Source organism: Pan troglodytes, chromosome 6 (genome assembly GCF_028858775.2).
Source record: "Pan troglodytes isolate AG18354 chromosome 6, NHGRI_mPanTro3-v2.0_pri, whole genome shotgun sequence".
Classification (NCBI taxonomy): Eukaryota; Metazoa; Chordata; class Mammalia; order Primates; family Hominidae; genus Pan; species Pan troglodytes.
In genome coordinates, this window is record NC_072404.2 from 131,951,558 (window position 1) to 131,969,482 (window position 17,925).

Below are 17,925 nucleotides of genomic sequence, written 5' to 3' on the forward strand. Positions count from 1 at the left end.
GCATAATTAACATTAAAGTGAAATACATATATCCTAACTACAGTTCAATGACTTTTGACAAATGTTGTGTTTTTTAATTGCCAAATATATAAAATTTCTTAAATTAGTTTTCGTTTTAATTTCTAGCTCTATTTTTGGATAAAATATGATCTAAATATACTTGTTTTTGAAATATATTAAGACATTTTATGGTCAGGTCCATGATAAATTTTTATAAATATTTAATGTATGCTTCAGAAGAATAAGCATCCTCTAATTTTTAGATGCAGAATTCAATATATGTCTATTATATCAGCCTTATGTTTTGTTGTTCAGATTTTCAATATTTTAATGACTTTTTTGTCTAGTCCGTTTCTTAAATGAGAAGACTAGACTATCGGTCCCTCCTAATGGATTTATAATTGTTTGCTTTATATACATTTCAAGCTACTCTATTCAGTGCATACCTGTTTAGAAATATTCTATCTTACAGATATGTTGGTTCTACATACCTTTTATGGTTAGGTAGTGAGTCTTCCTATCTTTAATTATTGTTTTGTCATAAAGTTTATTTTGCTAAAAACTTACACAGTCATACCTGCTTACTTAAGCATTTTCCTGGCTGGGCGCGGTGGCTCACGCCTGTAATCCCAGCACTTTGGGAGGTCGAGGCAGGTGGATCACCTGAGGTCAGGAGTTCGAGACCAGCCTGGCCAACATGGTAAAACCCTGTCTCTACTAAAACTAAAAAAATTAGCCAGACATGGTGGTGGGCACCTGTAATCCCAGCTACTGGGGAAGCTGAGGCAAGAGAATCGCTTGAACCCGGGAGGCAGAGGTTGCAGTGAGCCGAGATCACAAGACTCCATCTCAAAAAAATAAAATAAAATAAAATAAAATAAAAGATAAACATCTTCCTGATGTATTTAGGTCCAATCTTTTACTCTGAGGGCTGTCATGCACTAGCAGTATCAGCAGTACACTAACCAGCTCTAGGTAATGCCATTTAGAGAGACTGTCATGTGAATGGTATCTCCTAGACTGTGTGCCTATAAGGTTCCCATGTTCTTATGCTTTATGAGAGTCCTTTATAAAGAGCACAGGGTTGGATTTTGTTTTTTATCCAATCTGATGGTCTATTCTTTAACTGGCACATTGGGTCTATTTATATTCATGGTGATTGTTGATACATTTTTCTTTTCTTCTATTTTCTTACATTTTATTGCAAGTATTCTATTTTTTGTTTCTTTTTAATACTTTCTTATTTAAAGTAATTAATATATATACAGTATATTATATATATATATATGTTTGTGTATATACACCCTCTAACTAGACAAGATTTTTATTATATGTTCATTACTTTTGGCCTTCCCCCCACCAGGGTTGCCAATCATATTGACACCATATAGAGCTTTAATTCTGTGGTATTTTGGATATAGTTCTTTTTTTTCTTGGTATTTTTTCTTCTCTTTCTCTTTCGGAGCACTTATGTTAAAACATCTTTTCAATGGTAGTCCTTTTTATGGTAAAGCCTTGTATGCCTGAGAATATTTTTACTGCCATCACATTTGAAATACAAATTTATTAATTGTAAAATTCTACCTTCAAATTTATTTTCTTAAGTATTTTTTTAAAATTACTCCATTGCCTCTGGAATTCTGCATTTATCGAAAACTCTGATGTCATTTGTGTCATTTATCATTTTCTCTTTGCCTATGATATTCTTAAATCTCAATATAATGGACCTGTGTGTGAATTTTTAAAATATATATTTACTTAATATTTTTAATATATATTTCCCATGAAATGGTTCCCTAAAGACCATTTCAATCTGTAGCTGTTCTTTCTTTTGAAAATGTTCTTCACATTTCTTTAAATATTTTCCTCTTTTAATTTTTATAATTTTTCCTTCAGGGACTCTAAGTATCTAAAACCTGGTACTTCTATTATCTCTGGCTATGAACTTTTACATTTTCTATCATTCTAGAAGCATTCTTCCATCTGGTCTTTCAACTCCATCATTCTTTAGCTGTAGCTATGTCACTATTTATCCCACCTATTAGGTTCCTTCAAGTCTACATTTTTATCCTGATAGATATTTTACATGGCTTATTTTGTGGGGGGAATTTCTTGTCTTGTTTCATGTTGCTAATACATTTCTTTTTCTCAATTAGGATGTTTATTTAAGAAGATATAAATTATTGGTCCTTTTGTTCTAATATATCTGCTCCCAGGGGTGTTCGTCATCCAGTTTGTTATTCTGCTTTTGAGATCGTTTACTCCTCAGATGTCCTCTACCTAACCCATAAATGAAGAAATAGCCCAAGGCTCCACCCTAAGCCCTCTTCTTGTCTCTCTGTGCATGTTCTCTCCAGACTCTCTCATCTTCCGTGGCTGTCTCATAGATAAAAACTGTACTACTCATGCTTCCTCCACACTGCCAAATATTCTACATCATTTTTAATTGTTCAATCATCCACATAGCTACCCAAGCTTAAAACCTAAGAGTCCCCAGAGACTTTTCTTTTCCTCAAGACCTACAGCCAATTCATTACCAGATTCTATCAGTTCCTTCTTCAAAATATATCTTGCTTTTGCACCCCTGCCTCGATTCCACTGCCACAACCTCAGTATGAGCAGCCGTAATTTAAATCCTGGTCTACTTTAGGCAGTCTACCTGTTTCCACCCGTAACCCCACCCAACTCATTTGGCCACTTTGCTCTACAGCAACACATATTTTCACAGAGGTACACACACATACACACACACAGAACTTAAAATCCTCTAGTATCTTCTCGCTGCATTCAGTAAAATGCATTCATAAAATCACATCTCTTTACCAAGGCCTACAAAGTTATGTGATTCAGCTCCTGCCTATCTCTCCAATCTAATTGCATACCACAACCTCCTCATGATCTGTGCTCTAGACACACTGATGTTTTCAGTCCCAAGAATATGCTGTGGCCCCTCTCAAAGTCAGAGGACTTTGCACAGCTGCTCCTTCTGACCAAGATGATCTTACACCATTCTCTCTACTTTGCTACCTCCTTCTCATTCTTTAGGTCTCAGCCTCAATGTCAACCCTCAGAGAGGTCTCCCATGTCTTCCCTAAGTGAAGCAAGTCCTTTTATCTTAATCTCTATCTTAGTTTCTTGCCTACTTCCTTCACAGTACATACCACATTGAGTAATTAACTGTTCACAGTGTTTAGTTTTTCACCACTTTTAGGATTTAAACTCCATGAGGCAGAGATTTTACCATGAGAGCAATTAATATTTGTTGGATGAATGGTCAGACCATCCTGGAGACTATGAATGCATGAGGTGCCAAATTTCTGCAGTGCCACTAATAATGCCATGAAGAAAATCACCCAACCCACTCTGAAATAAATTACAGCATTATTAACAACATGCTTGCCATTTGTTTTTCTTTTTAGACTTTATTTCTCCATGATTTTGTTCTCCAACAAAACGTCCTCTAAGGTACCCATTTGAACTTTTTTTAATGTCAAAACATGAGTTTCTCTAATGAAAATTTTAGCAAGGACTACCATGGATGTTTGATATACATATTTTTCTTACTTGAATAATAGCAACCACATGTTGATACAGCTATTAAGGAAAAAGAAGTTTTTCCAGCAGCTGTTGACTTCATCAATTCCTCTCTGCAATGAGTCACTCAAACTTCCACAGAGCTAGAAAAGAAAAAATAAAAAAAGAAAGTTGCAAGTAAGGAAGTAGGGATTTTTTTATTGTGATGAGAGAGGAGTGGGAAGAGTTAGACAGGGAGAAAGTGAATAAAATCAACTAGAATGAGAGATTTGATTCCATAGAAAGTTGAGTAATTTGCGTGTCAAAAAGATAAAACTATACACTTGCCTAGTACTTTAACAACACAACTGAAAAGCATGTGGAAACTGGCATAAAAGGTGGGGTATTTGCAAAGAGAAAAATGCAGTCATTTTTTAAAAAAAGCAACAGCTGCCAGTTTGAGCCACTCTACAAATGGCCAAGAAAGAAACCTACTCCTCTCCTTCAGTTGTATTAATATAATGCCAACCATTAATGAGATAATAACTATCCCAGGCAACAGTCAACGTCTTTTTGAGAGGATGTTTCTTAAATTCCCCATCACATTGCACAACCTCTTGGAAAAGGTGAGATTTAATTACCTGCCAACTCTGAGACAGAAAGTTCTGTTGACTGTATGACACAAGTAAGCACTCAGTAAAGTACATAGCACAATATGCACTTTGATTAATATAAATTGGCTTCAGAGTGACTTTGCATTTTTACAGTGATTGTGTTGTTTGTCTCGTTGCCTTTCATATTGCCTGCTAAATAATAATAGCCTTTATTTATTGAGCACATACCACATACAAGGCAATGTGCTAAGCATTTTGCAAATATTACTGACAACAGCCCTATGTGCTATGTATTATTATCTAGGTCAAGTAGATACTATTGCTCTGTTTTAGAGATCAAGAAATAGAAGCTTAGAATGGTTAAATAACCAACTCCAGGTTGCCCAATGAGTTTAATACCCACGACTATTAGCTTCAAAGCTATTCTTATAGAGAAACTCACTATGTGCTTGGGAGAAAGCACATAAGTGTGACACCATTTGACAGTATTACAATAACATTGTGTGTCATCAATGGAAAAAAAAGAAGAGTGAATGATTAAAAGCCATGCAAATAATGTATTCTCTAGTCTAAGTTTCTGTTAATAGTTGTTCATGTTACTGCTTCAACAGGCAGTTATGGAGCAACTATTTGGTATCACAGGGATTAAAAAGATAAGCAAGACAAAGGTTTTTGTCTTCATGGAAGCTCAGTGAAGCCCCTACAAAGGCAACTCCAAGATGAAATTAATATTTTGCTCTTTTTCTGTTGAGAAAATAACTTTTTGTAAAATAAAAATTATTGACAATCAATTGTAAAGTTTAATACAATGGCTTTAAAACTGTACCTTATTGAATCCTGAGGTATTGACCAGCTCCCCTAAGATGACAGATGTGGACTAGGGAAAGAGGTCTGTGAAACGGTGTCTACCACTTTCCCTCAAACACACAAGTTCTGTTTTAATTTCTTTTCATGTTAATTTTCAGCATAACGTTTTGTTTGACTAAGCAGTTCTATCACAAAGAAAATTTGATAACCTTTGATTGACTTGGTGAAATAAATACATACTTTATACCAACTTAGATCTTAAATGAAATGTTGATGCTTGCTTTTGTAATTATCACTAAAATGTGTTCTAATAATAACTTTTGAAGATGCAGGCTTCACAGAGCAGATGACCAAACAGAAAATATCTGTCAGAAACATGAGTAAATACCAATTAAAATATATGATAGCCTTGTAAACTCTCACACTCTTGGTCCAACAGAAATGAAAAATTACTGGAGTGGGATGAGTAGGAAAAAAAGTGGTAGTGTCATTCAAATTCCAGAGGAAGAGATGAATTTAATGGTGAGGTTACTGGCATTGGGACTAATATCAGGGATGATGTCAAATATTACTCAATCACATTCAAGTAAAATATCAGCCTTTGGTATCTTCATTGGACCAGAACGGTTTCTTTAGATCTTCTTATTTCTCTTTCAAGCTTCAACCTTAAATAATAGGCCATTGTGTAGCAGAAAAAACTTTAAACTTAGAAGTAGAAATCTATAATCAAATCCTCAGCCAACTTAAAAACAGCTGTGTGACCTTGGATAAGTCCCATAGCCGGACTGCATTCTCTAAACCAGCAGCTATAACGTTTCCTACCTCATTAGAGTGTGGTGTGAATGAAAATGTGAAGAATGCCTAAAACAGAGTCAGGCCTTGAATGCATTAGAAAGTTTCAGGCAGCCACTCATTCCATCACCCTGTCTCACTCTTTCTAGCGACCCAGGGTCACTTACCTGTTTTTCTTAATACACCCCAAGTCTTTCTCTTGCCTCTCTTTGTAGACCAGAATTATTCTTGTGTTCATCAATATGGATTGAGTCAAAAATTTTCAAGATTTACCTGACTTATTACTTCAAGGATCCATCATCCTCTGGCTTCCACTTTTTGTATTTCTATAGGCATGGATTCAAACGGGACATCTGACTGGCTCAGGCTAGATCCAGATGAACTCCTCCTACATTTGTTGTCCATCCTGGTCCAATCAGTGGCAGCTAAGGGAGCTCAGTCACTTGTTTGAAGTTTGCCCAGTCAAGGGGCTGTGGAAGGAAGAGGAAGTTAATCTGTGACAGGATTGTGACAGGCAGACCAATAAACATGTCTGTTTACAATCTAAATATTCATAAAATTCCAATCCCCCAAATTCTCCCACATATGTATGCTCTTGTATTCCCCTGAGATAGGAAGGGAGGCATGCTCATAACCCCATTTTACAGACGGGAAGAATAAAGTGCCAGGAATACTGGTCCCTCCATTAGGGTCACTTAATGAGCCACTGGTGGAACAAGAAATAAATCCGAATTGAGAGCTTAGACTGCCTGGTCACCTGTTAACAATTAAGACTGCAAAAATTTCAAACCATATCGCATGTACAATAAATACTGCATCTGAATCAATTGTAGAGACAAAGACAGAGGCACAGGGAGAAGACAGATCTATCCAAGGTCACTCAAGTGAGGAAATAAACCAGCTTAAAATAGACTTCTGTCTCAGCAGCATTGTGCTTTCACTCCTGGGCAACTTCCTGCCTATACAGCAACATTAATGCCAGCAAGGAAGGAACCTGAGGGTTAAATCCTTGGCCCCAGCCCCAGACAGCAATACAGAACCCCACCCCCGTAACTCAGTCAATAAATAGACGAACCTTTCATACAAGTTTCAGAAAACACAGTTAATATACAACCACTACTCACAAATTAAATAAGTTATCTTACTGTAAAGGATATAACTATTTTATTATCTCTGCAATTAAAATGAAATATGCTAAAGGTAGAAGCCATACAAAACAGCTGCTGCCAGAAGTTTCAATAAAAGATCACTACTGGGCACCCTTATAACTGTGGGACCATTAGGAGATTTAAATGTCTTCACTTTGCCCATGGTAGGGGGTGAGGCTGCACTGAGAAACATCACTGGCATGAGGTCTAATTGCCTGCCCTATGATTAATGTTGCCAAGTGAATTCAGAAGTTGTCACAGTTCTTATCCTATGGTCCAGGCTCATTTATAAAATAGAGCAAAGGGAGCCCAGTGCTTTGAGAATGCCAATGCAAAATTATAATAATTACTTATTACATGATACAGTTGTTAAAGTATTTTCTGTGTTGTTCAAAAAAAAAAAAAAAAAAAAAAACAAGGCATGTACATTGGTAGAGAAGGCAGAAGAAATACTTATGACTGTGTTTTCCTCTTGTAACTTTCCCAGGCAGAATTACTCTGGTCCCTAAGGCCTTGAGGCACTTTTTTCTTATCTCCATTGAACTGTAAACTACTGGGGTTCAGAGACCAATTTTTAGCTTTCATTGTATCTATAGGATTTAGCATAGTGACTGGCATAATAAAAATCTGCTAAACTAAAACTGATACCCTGTTATAGAATTTCCATGATGTATTCTAAGTTCTGTCATAGGCATGCAATAATTGTAAGTTCTCAAAATGGAGGGACCAAGTCTAGTCCTTTTGTATCTTTATAACTCTGCAGCTCTGCTATCCGACAGAACTTTCTGCAATAAGGGAAATGCTTTATTTCTGTTCTAGGAAAAGGAAAGTTCTTAAAGAAATGTTCTTCCTTTAAGAGTCTATGTAAACACTATTCAATAAGAGCCATTGGCCACTTGCGGCAATTGAGTGCTTGAAATATGGCTAGTGAGGTGAAAAAATGCATTTCTGATTTAATTTCAATTAAAATCACCCCTTGTAGCTCATGGCTACTATGTCAGACAGAGCAGCACTGGAGGCCACGTGCGGTGGCTCATGCCCATAATCCCAACATTTTGGAAGGCCAAGATGGGAGGATCACTTGAGCCCAAGATTTCAAGACCAGCCTGGGCAATGTAGAAAGACCCAGTTTCTACAAAAAAAAAAAAAAGTAAATTATCCAGGTGTGATGGCACAGGCCTGTGGAGGATCACCCGGGTCTGGGAGGTCGAGGCTAGTGAGCCATGATCGCACCACAGCACTCCAGTGTGGGAAACAGAGCTAGACCCCATCTCAAAAAAAAAAAAAAAAAAAAAAAAGAGTAGCACTGGAATCTAGGCTGATGTGTGGCTTTCAGTAGTTGCTATTTTAATGTTTATGAATGAATAAATGAATGAATGACTACACATACCTAATCCCTCCACAAACCTACTTCCCGCCAAACTGCTTTCAGCTGCAGAGTGCTGCAAGCATGCAATATTTACTTGGCCAAGTTGAGTTTAAATAGGTAGTCTACAGGAAAAGCAATTCGGTCATTCATTGGATATTGTGAGGAAAGTCTTTTATGGCTAATTTGAAAGATGTACTTCAAAGTAACCGCTTAAGATTAAGTCATCCATAAGCCATATTTTCACTCCACATCTTACTGCTTAAGGCAGAGTAGTCAAGTGGAAAACCAATGGACTTGGGTACTAGTTACACTCAACTGTCTACTAACTGATTGGCTTTGAGGTTCAATTAACATGCAAAGTGCTTGACTTTTCTTAGTGGCAAAATGGGGAAATCCTATGTGCCATGCCTCCTTACCAGGATGTTGTCAAAAGCAAATGAGATAACTGGCATGAAAACATCTAATGCTAAGCAAATACAGATTATTATTAAAATACGTTACTTCAAATTATTTTAAATAACTATTATCATAGTAATGGTGCTTGTGTTATTAACAAATAATTGAATATATGTTTCCTTGCACAGTTAAAGACATACACGTGCCCAAAAAAATTATTTTCTTCCACTCTAAGAAGATTTCCATTTTTTCTCTCTGCCACTTCATATCTCAGAAGGTCACATCTCGCTTACTGGGCAGTTTCCGGTGACAATTCTACAACGATTCCTCTCACCTATCTCACTGAATGTGGCTGTCAGCATAAGTAGGTTACATTGTAGGGACTGTGTTTGTAGCTAGTGTTGGCATGTTATTTTTCCAGCCACCACTCCAAGGAGAAGAGTTCACATTGTGTTTCTAAATCACTTCCTGAAGAGTGATTATATGGGATTCTTTCAGAAATAGAAGGAATGGAAAAAGCAAGACCAGAAAGTAATTTGGAGAGCATCCAAGATTGATAAGACACCACAGTAGGGGGACTCCACAGCACTGGGAGCCTGTGCTCTGATCCCTTCCAGCGCCTTAAGATGGGATCTCAGCAAGAAACAGCCACCTAGTGTTCCTAAAGAGGCTGGACCATGAGCACTGGGCTCCTAGACTTGGCAATAACCCTAGTGCCCCACAATGGCAGCACCAGCAGAGCCTCCATCCTTAAAGAATAGTACAGCTTTGAACACTGAGCATGTCAGCTATGATCTTTGGGGACCAAATAACAGGGCATTCACATGGCACCAAGAGGAGAACCATCCAGACAAAGCTTGACCTTTGCACCAGTGAGGCCGATTGGAGGCTTGGAGCATATTAAATTTATTTAGAGAAAGGAAAGAAATGTAATATTACTCACATCCTGTGTTTGAAAGAAAAATCATCCTGCCCACTTAATAACTGTGCAGGGCTGCCTTCCACGCCACATTTTTTACACAGACCATAGGGAGGTCTGTGTGACTTTGTGACTCACCCTTTATCACAGCCCCCACCCCCATAGAACCGCGAGGGCTGAGTAGGAGACAAGTCCAGTTACACTCACAGGGTTGCGTTCAAAAACCAGTGCTTCTCCTTAACTAACCCTCAAGCAATTACCTCAGATCAAGTGAATAGACCTGACTTAAGCAAATTTGGCTGTTCACGAGTTTTAGGTTACTCTGGCAGATATCGATCACCACCAGCAGCTAGGAACAGGTGAGAACTATAATCCTCCTCCCCAACAATCTCATTACGGGGTGATGAGTTATATTGAAAGCACATTTGACCAAAGATGCCACATGTTCAAATACTCAAATCAACTAGCTAACCTGACACAATAAGAGCAGTGAAATCCCAAGCAACAGCATGCGCGAAACGGCCACTCAAGGCAGATGTATCAGTATTCTGGTGAAAGTTTCAGCTAAACTTCTGATCAGAAGTTGAGCCACAGGATTCTCTGTTGAGCTATTGAATGAAGCCCTGGTCCAAGAAGAGCCCTATGAAGAGGGTAGGCTGTGGAGCTATCTCCAGATTCTTACTCCATGTTGTTTACAGAAGGAAGGAATTGCTTACATAATATTTCCAGCGTATTCACATATCTTAATCACCACTCATTTCATCCATGGAAACTTATTTTAGCATCCCCTGTGCTAACTAACAGGCTTTTTTGTGTTCATTGGAGATAAAGCTATAATAGGACAGCTGATTAGGGTCGTTCAAATGCTAGCTGAGGATCCCTAAGTATGAATTCCCTAGCCGACTATTTCACAAGTTAACTATCCACCACTAAGACGTCCTCTAAAACACAAACACACATTTCTTTATTAGTGTTAGAGGATATGAAATAATTTACTTGAAAATACAATAATACTGTTTTCTCTTCAGAAGAGTTCTCCCCCTAAATGGCGAAGAGGTTTGAACTCTTGCCTTTTGTCAGATATAGGGCTGAACCTTAGAGTCCAGTGTATTCCTTCATTGTCTTTCCTCTAAGTCTGCCAAACAAATAAGGCTCTGGTGAACCCACAGAGCCAGCTACAGATAACCACACATGTGTGAAATTGTAGTGCGCACACCGCTTATGCGTAGCCTGCTCCTGGTCTTCCCAGACTGCCAAAACATACGTGAGCCATTCTTAACAGCAAGTGCAAACCCCGGAGTGCTGTTTCAAACCTTCAAGATCCTCCCATCTTCTAGTTACCTCATTGCTCCATTTGACCCCACAGCATTTCTACTCCCTGGAATGGGGACACCTGGAGAAATCCACACATGAGGCCTAAACATCCTAGTACCCGCAATGTATCGATTTTTTTCTTTCTTCTAGAAGCAGAGGATGGTAATAAATTGTGTTGCTAACAACAAAGGTCACTGCATAGCTATCAGCCCTATGCAGTGATAGCTGTGAAGGACAACAAATAATAGTTTTGCAAATCTCCTCTTTGAACATTCTTTCCTTAAGAATCCTGTTTCACGGACCTGTTGTGAAATATGTGTCTCCTTCATCTAGTGTTGCTCAAACTGTGAGTGCTGACCTAGTGTCTTAGTCTGTTTGAACTACTATAACAAAAATATCACAAGCTGGTTGGCTTATAAACAGCAGACCTTCATTGCTCACAGCTCTGGAGGCTGGGAAGTCCAAGATCAAGGCACCAGCAGATTCAGTGTCTGGCGATGGGCCTCTTCATAGAAGGTGGTCTTTCTGCTGTGTCCTCATGTGGTAGGAAGGGGTACAAGAGAGGCCATTTTTATAAGGACACTAATCCCATTCAGGAGAGTTCTACCCTCATGACTAATCTTCTCGCAAAGTGCCCACCTCCTAATATCATCACCTTGGGGGTTAGGAGTTCAACATATGAATCTGAGGGGGACACAAACATTTTGACCATAGCACCTATTCTAGAATTGTGAAATTGGCTTTCATTTATTAACAAAAATATAACTGAATAGAATGGAAAAGAAGAAAAGAGAGGAGAGGAGAAAGAAACATATAGATCACAGAAAGCAAGGGTAATCAGATGAGTTTAATAAGGCATTTCATGTTTATGAGAGTATGTATACTGAGTTGCAATGTAAAGCGTATTTCTTAGTAAAAAATAATATTTAAAAAATATATAAACCACTACCACAATTTATTTGGAGATAAATTTTCTTTGGATCTCAAATAAAGTAAAAGAAAATTCTAATGCAACATTTTTTTTTAACTTTTATTTTAAGTTCACAGTTACAACTGCAGGTTTGTTACATTGGTAAACTTGTGTCATGGAGGTTTGTTTTACAGGTTATTTCATCAGCCTGGTATTAAGCCTAGTACCCATTAGTATATTTTTCCTGATCCTCTTCCTCCTCCCACCTCCTGCCCTCCAAAAGGCCCCAGTGTGTGTTGTTCCCCTTTATGTGTCCATGTGTTCTCATCATTTAGCTCCTACATATAAGTGAGAACATGAGGTATTTGGTTTTCTGAAAATTTCCATGTGTCTATCAAGATTAGCTTGGGAGGAAGGTTGAGAGTAAATGTTATCATGATCCCAAAACATCTGCCTGGGGAAACATTATTTTTAAAATATCAGAATGACTCCTTCATGCAGCCCAGGCTATTTTCTGGAAAAGTGACATCCTAGTTAGCCTTGTCATAGAAGTAGGCCCTAAGGCAAGGATTTGCACACAAGCAGTTAATTTGAGAAGAATAGGGAGTATCATCAGCGGGAACTAGGAAAGCAATACAAGGAAGGGAAGGGAGCTATAAGGTTACTATTAAGTCTGCTACCATGGTCAGGTTATGTTGGTGGGAAAACTTGGGGAAACAGGACCTGCTGCAGAATTATCCCATCCAAGGGGCAAGAGAACAAGTATTTATTTCCAAGTGGCAAGTTGGTTGAAGGCTGCTGCCGGGGCAGGGGGTGAAGATGGTGAGTGTTAATTCTCTGGCACTTCTGGCCTACCTGCTCCTGGGCAGAGCAAGGCAGAGAAATTTTCACTGTTCTGCGGAGAGAAAAAAGACCATGGGCCCCACCATGCAGATACTGAAAAGAACAAAGGTAATAAACAGAGCACTCAGGGCATCTATTCAGGTGGCCTGATCCTACAGAGACTCCTCCAAAAGGCTGGGGCATCCTCTACATCCTTGTCCACTCACACTCACCTTGGAGGTGATTCTTTCCTGGACTATCTGAGGGTGAAAAGCAGGTATTGTTTTAGTACTAGTTTTGGTAGCAAGTGAAGAGCAGATAAAATTTTCTTGGTTGTTCCAAAATGTCCACCACTTTGTAATAAGAACAAAGTCTGCACAGATCTAAAAGGAAAATTCTAATTTTAGCAGATTTGAAGCCCCTCAAGTTAGTTTCCCTGGCTCTATGCTATTAGCCACATAATCCAACTTTGCCTGCTTCTTGTCCCTCCCAGATTTAGCAGTGAGGCTGAAATTCTGCAGTGCCATGAGTACCTGCACAGTTTCTGAACTTTCCCTCTTCTGGCCTCATATTTCCTGAAGCTGAAGGGAAGGGGACAGCTGACTGCCATTCCCACAACTTTAGACCCTTCCTCTCACTTCTGCCCCAGGAAGGGAAACTGAGTTGTATCAGTCCTGCTCCCTGGGCCCCTGACACCATGACAGGGAAGAAAATCTGCCAAAGATCTATGGTTACTTGGATTCACTGAGCTGAGATGGTCAAATCTAATGCATCTTCACATCCTGTGCGGGTACATGCCCCACCTAAGGAAGATGTTACTTATAGATGTAGAGCAATTCCAGGGATCTACCAGGGGACTGGTAGAGCCACACTTCCTTAACAATCATAGAATTACAGATTCACCTGGGGCTCATGGCTCACGGGTTGCCAAGTTACCTCACCAAGCAAATGTGATGGAATTACCAAGACAGGTTTAGATCTGTGGTGGAACAGGCCACAAATTTCCTGAGCTCTCTCTGACTTCTGGCTTAGGGACTCAACCACTATGTCTACCAGATTCAAGGAAAAAGAAAACAGGTGTGTATGACTCTGCATTCCTCAACCCCAAACAGTTGAAGAAAGTGGAGGCTTAGTTCCACCAAGTCTGGCAGAGCACAGAGATTCCCCTCCATCAGGTGGTATGGCCTAGAATCTGACTGTACACATCACATCCAGATCATTTGTCCCTGAGCACTTATCCAGAGCCCAGACTACAGCTTCTCTCTCAGTTGATTTTATTAGCCAAGGAATCATGACCTAGTTTCTGCCTTGGAGTTGCTGAGATCTCTCTGGCTTATCCCAGGATCAGAACCTGTTTGGGCCCAGATCATTTGGCTGTGACCTTCCTATCCTGCAACACTGCCTGGTTCTTCCAAGTAATGCCCAGAAGACTGAACCCTATTCTCAATGTCTCTGCCACTGGCCTCTTCAAACTAAAGAGACTCTCCTAGAAGCAGGTACAACTCATCATCTGACTTCAAGACTCCCAATTCCTGGAAGACCAGCACCTGTGCTTGACATAGCAGGGTCTTGACATTAATACCAGCCAAGCTGAGAAGTGGACTTTGGCCACTGAGGCAGAGACTGGCTAGTTTACGCATGAAAATCTTTTACCTTTCCTCCTGGGCACACAGCTAGACGACACTTCCCAGCCTCTCTTGCAGTGACCATGTGCCTAAGATCTGGCACTAGAATCTGAGCAGAAATTGTGTGCTCCATTTCTGGACCTGGATGATAAAAATCTCATGTGTGATTCTACACTCTTCCTCTATATGTCAGCTGGATATCTAGACCAAGGGCATCCATGAAAACCCCATGTTGAAAGGACACAACATCTCTCAGCTTGGGTCCTCAAAAGGCTACACAGAGGCCGAGCATGGTGGCTCATGCCTATAATCCCAGCTACTCGGTAGGCTGAGGAATGAGGATCACTTAAACCCGGGAAGCATAGGCTGTTGTGAGCCAAGATCGTGCCACTGTACTCCAGCCTGGGGGACAGAGCAAGACGCTGTCTGAAAAAAAAAAAAAAGACTACACATAGGAAAGTACCATCCCCCACAGCCCACAGCCTACCCCACCCTCCAGCACTAATGGACTTTTCCATGCGTAAGAAATTTCCATTGTGTGAGCCACTAATATTTGAAGGTTTATCTGTTATAGCAGCTGGACTTACATTATCCAACACAGTCACCCACGACCAAAGCTAGGCTCCCAGCCAAGTGAGTGACCCCAGCTGTCTGTAGCTTTTTCCCCTCTCACAGTTGTGGAGGTCCCAGCTCTCCATACTGCCCAAGGAGACAGTTTGAAATACGTGGGTGAGTAGAGGGGTGGGAGACACAGGAGATGTTTCTCAAGGGAAAAGCTTTGACTCTTCCATGTTTTTTAATCAGGAATTTTCCATGGTCGCACAGTGAGTCAGAGGAAAAGCCATAATTTTCATCCTCCCTCTGCTGGGGCAGCTGTCTTCCTGCAGGATGGGGTCTAAGCTCCATTCCTAGGAAGGAGGGGGATCAGTAAGGAGAAGGGTCATCAACTCAGGATCCTACCTTCTCATGGAAACCACTGAGAAGACTAAGCACACCAGCCGCACACAAGTGAGGAGATTTTAAATCAGCTGGACAATCCTTTTTTGGTTTAAATATAGTATTGTTTCATCCCTCTCCCATGTGATTTTATCCCATCAATATTTTTAATGTCATTAGAACTGCCCATTCCCATCATTTAACCTGTAAACTACATTGCCCAACTCATTGGTACCAAGAAGCAAATTGCAAAGTTCCGCCATGTGGTGTCACAGGGCTAAGTGCAGCCACCCAAATGCATAGCGAATTTGTTAAAGACAGGAAAGAAAACAAGCCTAACTAGGCTTCTTGAGGCTCCCAATGCTGCTTGGTCACCACAATCAGTGAGTTTCCTCCAGAAAAGGGTTCATGCAGCTCCCGAGTCTAGCATGTCTTCAGGGAATTTAGGAATGTTTCTTTCATCAGCTCTACCCTGAGGGGAAAGATTCCTCAGAGCAATGTAAAAAGCACAGGGCAAAGAAAGAGGAGGAGGCTTGTAACATGTGGCAGCCCTTCTCTACAGAGAGTGGATGGGCCTGGGAGCCAGTGCATTGCTGGGACTATATTTAGTTCATCCAGTGACATCTTTACGCCTCAGTGCCATCTCTCACGATAGCAAGGGACTGTGAGACTGAACATTTTTCTCATTGTAACAGGGGTCTGACTCACTAGTTTAAAAAAAAATCTGAGAACGATGAGACCCAAGGGGAAAACAGAGTTCCAAAAAAAAAGAAAGAAAGAAAAAAAGAAAGAAGAAAGAAAGAAAGAAAAAGAAAGAAAGAAAGAAAGAAAGAAAGAAAGGAAGAAAGAAAGAAAAAAGAAAGAAAGAAAGAAAGAAAGAAAGAAAGAAAGAAAGAAAGAAAGAAAGAAAGAAAGAAAGAAAGAAAGAAAGAAAGAAAGGGTCAAGCATTCCTGTAGGCTGAATAAAAAGACAACAGTCCTGGAAACATTTTCTAGGAGGTCTCCAGTATTTTCTAGGAGGTCTCCAATGAGCAATTTTTTGCTAGCACAAAATTCTAAATTGTACCAAATACTAGTTCATAATTTCCATCAAGTTCTGAAAAACATAAGCCTATTTTTACAATGAGTTTTTGAAACTGAAACTGTAAGTGCTAACTGGAGACCAGCATGTGTCTCACTGCTGTTAGCCTTTGAGGAACTGACTCCAAATTGCAGGGTTGCCACTTTCAAGCCAACAGGTGGCCTCTTTGAGTTAGGTCTTGACTCCCAAAAGTTGATAGAGACATGTTGAATATTTTTCAACCAATTCTCTTCTAATTCTGTGAATAGCTTACTACAGAGTTTAACAAACTTTTTCTAGACCAGATAGCAAATATTTTTTAGGCTTTGCAGGTCATATGGTCTTTGTCACAATGAGTGAACGTTGCCATTTTGGCACTAAAGCAACCAGAGATAATAGGTGAATGAATGGGCATGGCTGTGTTCCAATAAAACTGTTTTATTGGGGGAAAAATAGGCAGTGGACTGAATTTAGCCTGTGACTGTGATTTGCTAACATTTCACTTACTACTGGCCAGTACTAGTGTTGCTGATACTGGCTCACAAATACCACCCAGGGCTTCACCCTGTCCTGTGACCAGAGCCACCTCCACCCCCATCCCAGCAAGCTGTCTCAAAAACCTTCTCCTGGCCCAAAAAGACCAAGAAAGAAAAAAATTAATCTATCCCTGTATTTCTATCAGTACCACAAGGATTATCAAAACAAACTCTAACTTTTTAGGAAACAAAGTGACTGGAAATCTGAAATTGATTGCATTTTCAAACTTCTTTTAAGTTTGACCCCAAAAGAAGAATGAAGTTTCTTGAAACTCCTGCATCCACTGACAGGAATTGGATTCTTACTCAATGTATCTGAAATTAGACCTTTGTAACACCTGGTTTTCTTGATGATAGATAGGCCATGTTCCAGGACTACTATACAATATTTGGTTTGCAGGAAGTACTCAAACCCAGGGTTGTGAGAAGAGTCTGTGGCACTAGGGGCCTGGTAGTTTCCATTATTTTGCCTAAAAATCAATGTTAATATCAATGTCTCAAAAATCAATGTCAATGTTGAGTTAACCACCCAAAGTGTGGATGTTTCTACTTTCTTAGTACCTTGGAGAGGTTCTCTGGATAAACAACAAAAGGAATTAGCTACTTAAGAATGGTACACTGGCTTATAAATAACTCGTGTAGGCATGCATAACTAACACATTTTTCCAAGGACATGGTAAACTCTTCCCATCTCAAGTAAAACCTCAAAATCTACATCCTGGTTCTGGCTCTTTTCACAGGGTAAAGGCATGGAGTTGGATCAGAAAGGTCTTTTTCTTAAGGCAGGGTAACTTTTAGAAGACAGGAATTCTGGAAGGGTCCAGGGCTTGATGTTAATCTAGCCCAGATGCAAAGGGCAGGTACAAAGTCAGGCACACCCGGCCCCATGTGCACGTAGGACACGACAACTGGAAAAGACGTCAAGAGATAACAGACTGTCCAGTGGCATTTGTCCTGACCAGGTATATCTAAACCTGTCTGATTTACCCATCGTCAGTAGCCAAAAGAAGGAAGCAACAGCATGCAGCTGTATTCACGGAAACCACCCGAGAAATTTTCTCATTGCTTCCAGCCCTACCTTTAGTTCCTGACTTCCCCAGCTCTGCCTGTCTTCTGAACCTTCACCTTTATGGAAGGTAGAATTGAGGAGCTATTAGAAACCCA

The 17,925-nt window shown here is 39.8% G+C and overlaps 1 long non-coding RNA gene across 1 annotated transcript in view; it reads right to left on the reverse strand.

The window, feature by feature from the left end:
- Positions 1–206: 206 nt before the first annotated feature.
- LOC104007375 (uncharacterized) overlaps positions 207–17,925 on the reverse strand; it is a 46,860-nt gene continuing 29,141 nt past the window's right edge. Inside the window, exons 3-4 of the long non-coding RNA XR_001719466.4 lie at positions 6,000–6,196; positions 207–3,677 (exon numbers count right to left, since the gene is read on the reverse strand). This is a non-coding gene — a long non-coding RNA (uncharacterized LOC104007375). The remainder of the gene's footprint in view (positions 3,678–5,999; positions 6,197–17,925) is intronic.